This window comes from Bison bison, unplaced genomic scaffold (genome assembly GCF_000754665.1).
Source record: "Bison bison bison isolate TAMUID 2011002044 unplaced genomic scaffold, Bison_UMD1.0 scf7180017864386, whole genome shotgun sequence".
Taxonomy (NCBI): Eukaryota; Metazoa; Chordata; class Mammalia; order Artiodactyla; family Bovidae; genus Bison; species Bison bison.
The window spans coordinates 27,060-34,696 of record NW_011494958.1 but is presented as its reverse complement, the minus strand read 5'-3'; the positions used below and the strand labels follow the sequence as shown (position 1 = coordinate 34,696).

Sequence of the window (7,637 nt, the reverse complement as noted above, 5' to 3'; positions counted from 1 at the left end):
CCTTGGACACGGGGTAGCTCCTCTTGGCCGCTGCCCCTGACCTCGGACACGGGGTAGCTCCTCTCGGCTGCCTCCCCTGACCTCTGACGTGGGGTAGCTCCTCTCAGCCATGCTTATGTGCCGTCACAGCCACCCACACTTATTCCTAGTGCAATATTGCATAGGAACCTGTAATGTTAGGTCCATGAATCAAAGTAAATTGGAAGTGATTAAACAAGAGATGACAAGAGTGAACATCAACATTTTAGGGATCAGTGAACTAATATGAATGGGAATGGGTGAATTTAATTCAGATGACCATTATATCTACTACTGTGGCAAATAGATGGGGAAACAATGGAATCAGTGAGAAACTTTATTTTGAGGGGCTCCAAAATCACTGAAGATGGTGACTGCATCCATGAAATTAAAAGATACTTGCTCCTTGGAAGAAAAGTTATGACAATCTTAGGCAGAATATTAAAAAGCAGAGATATTCCTTTGCCAACAAAGGTCCATCTAGTCAAAGCTATGGTTTTTCCAGTAGTCATGTATGGTTGTGAGTTGGACTACACAGAAAGCTGGGCTCTGAAGAATTGATACTTTTGAACTATGGTGTTAGAGAAGACTCTTGAGAGTCCTTGGACTGCAATGAGATTCAACCAGTCCATCCTAAAGGAAATCAATCCAGAATAATCATTGGAAGGACTGATGCTGAAGCTGAAACTCCAATTCTTTGGCCACCTGATGAGAAGAACTGACTTATTGGAAAAGACCCTGATGGTGGGAAAGATTGAAGGCAAAAGGAGAAGGGGACGACAGAGAATGAGATGGTTGGATGGCATCACTGACTCAATGGACATGAGTTTGAGTAAGCTCTGGGAGTTGGTGATGGACAGGAAAGCTTGGCATGCTGCAGTCCATGTGGTCCCAAAGAATCAGACACAACTGAGCAACTGAACTGACAGTGGGCAAGAATCCCTTAAAAGAAATTGAGTAGCCCTTATAGTGAACAAAGAATCTGGAATGCAGTACTTGGGTACAATCTCAAAACACCACAATAATCTCTGTTCATTTTCAAGGCAAACCATTCAATATCAGAGTAACCCAAGCCTAAGCCCCACCCACTAATGCTGAAGAAACTGAAGTTGAATGATTCTATTAAGACCCTCAAGACCTTCTAGAACTAACATCAAAAAAAGATGTCCTTCTCATTACAGGGAACTGGAATGCAAAACACATGTATACCTGTGGCAGATTCATTTTGATATTTGGCAAAACTAATACAATTATGTAAAGTTTAAAAATAAAATAAAATTAGAAAAAAAAAAGTAGATAATCAAGAGATACCTGAGTAAGAGTTAAGTTTGACCCTGGAGTACAAAATGAAGCAGAGCAAAGGATAACCGAGTTTTGCCAAGAGAATGCACTGGTTATAGCAACACCCTCTTCCAACAACACAAGAGATGACTCTACACATGGACATCACCAGATGGTCAATATTGAAATCAGATTGATTACATTCTTTGCAACTGAAGATGAAGAAGCTCTATACAATCAGCAAAACAACTTTGGGACCTGACTGTGTCTTAGATCATGAACTCCTTATTGACAAATTCAGACAACTGGAAGAAAGTAGGGAAACCTACCAGGCCATTCAGGTAAGACCTAAATCAAGTCCCTTACAATTATAAAGTGGTGAATGTGACAAAGATTCAAGGAATTAAATCTGATAGACAGAGTGCCCAAAGAACTATGGACTGAGGTGCATAACATTATACAGGAGGCAGTGATCAAAACCATCCCCAAGAAAAAGAAATGCAAAAAGACAAAATGGTTGTCTGAGGAGGCCTTACAAATAGCTGAGGTTTTTACACTTATTTAAATACAAGACAGAAAATGGTCACACTTTAATGAAGCACCAAGTTCACATGTCCCAGGCAGGCTCACCAACTGGACTATGAATGTTATTTCTTTACTCTTTAGGGTAAAGATAATTTGATTGACAGCTTTATTTCTAGAGGGTTTTTTTCTTTTTCTTAATTTTGGTGGTTAGGAATGAGAAGGTGCTACCTTGGTGGCTTAGACAGTAAGTAAAGACTTTGCCTGCAATGCAGGAGACCTGGGTTTGATCCCTGGGTTGGGAAGATCCACTGGAGAAGGCAGTGGCAGTGCATACCAGTATTCTTTCTGGAGAATCCCATGGACAGAGGAGCCTGGTGGGTTACAGCCCATGGGGTCACAAAGAGCCAGACACAGCTGAGTAACACTTTCACTTTCTTTTAGGGATGAGAAAAGCCTGGGTGTATTGTGCCCCTAACAGGACAAAATATGCTCTGTGTTGTGTGTGTCTTGTGGCTGATGCACAGTTCTGAGTGTTGACTACTTGAACCCATATACAGTAAAGTGACTGGTAAAAGACAGAAACCAGAATGTTAACCAACATATGAAGATAAGGAGAAGCCCTGTGACTAGGATCCTTGCCTTGAAATCAAAATTAATGTTGAGCAAAGAAAAGAATTTGACAAAGGGACTCCTTGTGCCCTGAAGTTCCAGTTGTGGTAAGGAGTCCACTCTCTGACACTATCTGTCATCACTCTCCCTGTGCTCTTTGTTCACCACACTGGAAATATATTGAGCCTGGAATGTCTGAAATAAGAACCTTCCTCAGATCCTTTGCACTAACTTTTTTCCCTGCAGAGCACACACTTCCCCAGATAACTCTTTGTTTGCCAACTATTTTTCCTTAAGGTTTATGTACAAATATACCCCTGTTTTTCAGTCTTCCTGAACTTCCAATGAAAATAACAAAACCACCCACTCTCTCTTATGTTTGCTTTTGCTTGACATACAATTGTAATTGCAGCATTTTCAACATGTTACTGAAGTCCATTTATATAAAAATTAATCATAGTATTTTAAAATTTTAGTCTTTACCATCAAACATGTGACCAGGCAATGATACTCAATTTTCAGGATTTCCCCTTCTGGGATTATCAAAGGAACCAGAACTGCAGCCAGTCGTATTTGGGCTTTTCCTCTCCATGTACCTGATCACCGTGCTTGGAAACCTGCTTATCATCCTGGCTGTCAGCTCAGACTCCAACCTCCACATACTCATGTACTTCTTCCTCTCCAACCTGTCCTTTGTAGACATATGTTCCACCTCCACCACCATTCCAAAGATGCTGTGGAACATCCAGACCCAGAGCAAAGGTATCACCTATGAAGGCTACATCACCCAGATGTATTTTTCCATACTCTTTGGACAAATTTCTACTGGCTTTGATGGCCTATGTCCACTTCTTCACCATCTGTCACCCCCTGCGCTACAATATCATCCCAAGTCCCCAGCTCTGGGGACTGCTGATGCTGGTGTCCTGGATCTCGAGTGTCCTAAATTCCTTGTCATAAAGCTTAATGATGTTGTGATTGTCCTCTGTACACATGGAAATACCCCACTTTTTCTGTGATCTCAATCAGATATTCAAACTTGCCTGTTCTGACATTTTTCTTAAAGATGCTGTGTTGTATTTTTCAACTGGGTGCTGGCTGTGGACCCCTTGCTGGTATCCTTTACTCTTTTCATCAGATAGTTTCTTCTATATGTAGAATCTCATCAGCTCAGGGGAAGAATAAAGCATTTTCCACCGGTGCTTCTCACCTCTCAGTTGTCTTCTTGCTTTATTCTTCTGTCCTAGGAGTGTATCTTAGCTCTGCTGCTATACAGCTCACCCTCAAGTGCAATAGCCTCAGTGACATACACTGTGGTCACATCCATGCTGAATCCCTTCATCTACAGTCTGAGGAATGAAGACATTAATGGGAGCTCTGAAGAGATTATATGGGATGGCAGGTATAAAAGGACCAATCATTCTGGAGGTGAAGAAGTGTCCTTGATTGCATGACTCAAAACTTCAGAACACAAAATTGTGATTCTTTGAGCACTGTGGAATATAATTTGTTTCCAATTATTTCCTGGGATTTTTATTTCTTTGAATTCAACCTTTGTATTCAATTTCAACAATTCAATTTATTAATCTTTCTGCTCTGTCTGGTATACAGACAGTTTTCTTTGGGGCCATTTTCATATATTCCCAAAGTTTTCTCTACTTTGTATCAGATATATTTGTAAATTAACATATATTTCATGGAGAGATTTAGATTTCTTAAAAATATTTTCTTCTCAAAAGACTTATACTGTCCCACACAATTGCCCCTAGTTTCCATGAAAGAGCTATCATGAGTTGTTATACTGATATGAATAAAACTATACTTGCCATCTAAGATCATTTATGCAATGCCTTTGTAGGGGGAAAGATGAAACCAGTTTAACTTTGGTATTGTCACTCTGCTTTACATCATTATTTTAACCACTCTTCCTGATAATGTGGACTGTCTCATGAACCCAATTTCAGTATCTATCTACTGATATGATGCCGTTGCCTAAGAATGCCTGGGGGGCATTGCCCAGGCCCATAATGTTTGTGATTTTGATCTGAACAAATGTTTTGACTAAACCAGCCCTTATATTGTTGTTGTTTTAAATGAAACATAACTGATATTACCTTATGTTAGTTTCCAGTGTACAACATAATGGTTTGATCATTTGTGTATATCACAAACTAATCACCACAATAAATCAAGTTAGCTTTCATCATGATGTTGTTGTTTTCATTTGCTAAGTTGTGTATGACTTTGTGATGACATGGACTATATAGCACACCAGGTTTCTCTGTTCTCCACTACATCCCAGAATTTGCTCAGATTCATGTCTATTGAGCTGGTGGTGCTACCTAAACATTTCATCCTCTGCCACCTCCTTCTCCTTTTGCTTTCAATCTTTCCCAGCATCAGGGTCTTTCCCAGTGAATCAGCTCTTTACATCAGGTGGCCAAGGTATTGAAGCTTCAGCTTCAGCAACAGTCCTTCCAGTGAATATTCAGGATTTATTTCCTGTAAGATTGACTGGTTTGTTCTTCTTGTTGTCCAAAGAACTCTCAGGAGTCTTCTACGGCACCACAATCTGAAAACATAAAGCTTTCTTTATGATTCAACTCTCACATCATTACATGACTACTGGAAAACCCATAGCTTTGACAACATGGACCTTTGTCAACCAAGTGATGTCTGTGCTTTTTAAAATGCTTGTCTGGGGAGGGAAGTGGGAGGGGGGTTCAGGATGGGGAACACGTGTACATCCGTGGCAGATGCATGTTGATGTATGGCAAAACAAATACAATATTGTAAAGTAAAATAATAACAATAAATTAAAAAAATAAATAAAATGCTTGTCTCAATTTGTCACAGCTTTTCTTCCAAGGAGCAAGCATCTTTTAATTTCATGGCCTCAGTCACCATCCACAGTGATTTTGGAGCCCAAGAAAATAGAATCTGTCACTACTTCTACTCAGATTATAACTGGGAGATCACTAACCCCTGTGAACCCCATTTCTACAATGGAAAACCGAGTTCATAATAGTACTACCTCACAGAATGAAGTTTTCCAAAGATAAATCATACAATCTCTAGGAGATGCTAAGATCTAAATACACCTCTTACAACTAACAAACACTTTCTAATGAGGAACAAAATAACCAGTCTTGTGCTGGAAGTATGAAATGTGTAACTGTGTTGGCAGTATTGTAATAAACCCAAGCAGTGTACTGTCTAAGGTTTTATATTAAAGTGACACTGTTAACTCACTTCTTAAAGATGATGATAGGATTTTAGGGGCTGTGACCCACTACAGTTAGTGCTTGATTAGGGCCCTAATCAAGACAAAATACCAATCTTGGATTCTAGATAAAGATGGATTCATGGTTGGTATAAGTTATTGGGAAACTTAAGGTTTATTCCTCTGGGTAGACACGACAGTTCATGTAAAGAGTAATAAATGTTGAATACATCTGACTTGTAACATTGTCTCCTAAACATAGAAAATGAGCAGGAAAATTTTTTTATCTGTGCAGACCAGTGTCCCTCAGGGAAATCAGTTATTAGAGGTGGTGGAAACAAGAGAGAAACATGGTAATGAGTAGACACAGGGAGCTGTAAATATCTCCTCTGCTGCATCCCTCAGCCTGTGCATCCTTGGTCTGGACAGGACTCGGTTGTTGTTTTTGGAGACATAACTGACTTAGGGGACTGATGCTTGACTGCATCTCACTGTCTTGTCTGGGAACAGAGCTCCTATTCCCATCATCAACCATTCAAGAGGAATTTGGACATCTCTGTTGAGACCTTCCTCTCAGAAACTCGCCCAGGTGAGTCAAGAACCAGATAAATACTGCAGAATGTCAAAGAGAATAACAATCAAAAACATTCACCCGAGTTCACCTGAGAGCCAGTCCAGGCTAACCCAGAGGCAAGATCACTGAGGTTGTTTGTGTGCTTGATTAATAATATATTAATTTTTTATTCCAAAAATAGAAGTGAAAATTGAACTAATAATGCAAGGTCAAGGTTGACCATTAAAAGATGAACATGAAAGCCCAATGAGAAGAGGGAATAGGAGGTATAAAGTGCTTCCAGTAAAAGTAGAATCTAAGTTCAAGGAGTTTGCAATTAACTGGAGTAGAGACAAAGGGTATTAGCTGTGGAAGGATGTACAGAGATGCAAGGACTTTTGTATTTTTTTTAAATATGGAGCATATTTGACTATGATGAGAAGTATCCAGATTAAGGAATGCCTCCATATATTTTCTTAAAACAGCAGTTCATGAGATATATATATTTCACAGCATTTCTCCTCTCAATGTAGAAAATAAAACACATTATCATGTGAAAAATGGTGTAGTAATGTGTTTCATCAGTAGTTATTTCCTTTAAGAGTGAATACATGTGTAGATTAGCTAACCAATCACTTTCTCTGTTGAAAATATGGAGACATGACTAATCAGGACCTTTCCTTTTTTAATTTATTTTTTTTTAAATTTATTTACTTATTTTAATTGGAGGATAGTTACTTTATAATACTGTGATGGCTTTTGAATGCATTAATATGCATTGGCCATAGGTATACATGTGTCTCTCCAGCTGACACCCCCTCACACCTCCCTCCCCACTCCATCCCTCTAGGTGAATCCAGCATGTTTTATTACTGTTTTATATTTTATTCTTTCAAACAATTAAATTTTTTCATCAAGCTTGCTGCTTGCTATTTACTTATTTTCTGTATATATAAAACGTATATATAACATGTGAGAATTTATAAATTTTGTGTGGTAAAATCAGTGTCAATTCATCTTATTGCTTTTCACTTTTTGCAATTCATCTCTATTGCTTTTAAAAAAAAAGTTTAACTGAAGGAATAGAGTTGTCATTTAAATATTCTTTACTTGGAAAATCCTTGCTTTAAATAGAAATGAAAATGTTCTTCTGTATATTAGGTGCTAATAAATCATGATTTTAATGCATTTCCAACTACCTTTCCTATCTCTTATCCCTTATTGTTTAATTTGTATTCCATACCTGAATTTGAGTCCATATGTCCCCATGGAAGAGGAAATTATAACTTAGGTACTGCTTCCTCCCCACATTAAAAAAGACTTTCTGTCATATTCTTTCATTTCCAAATCTAAAATTGAATTAGTAACACACTTGATATCATTAAAATTGTAATTTTGTATATCATTTCTTTGAGAAGTCATTTCTAG

At 38.4% G+C, this 7,637-nt stretch overlaps 1 pseudogene; it reads left to right on the top strand.

Annotated features, from left to right (window-relative positions):
* Window positions 1-2,924: 2,924 nt before the first annotated feature.
* LOC105001930 lies at window positions 2,925-3,887 on the top strand (annotated as a pseudogene).
* The last annotated feature ends 3,750 nt before the right edge of the window (window positions 3,888-7,637 follow it).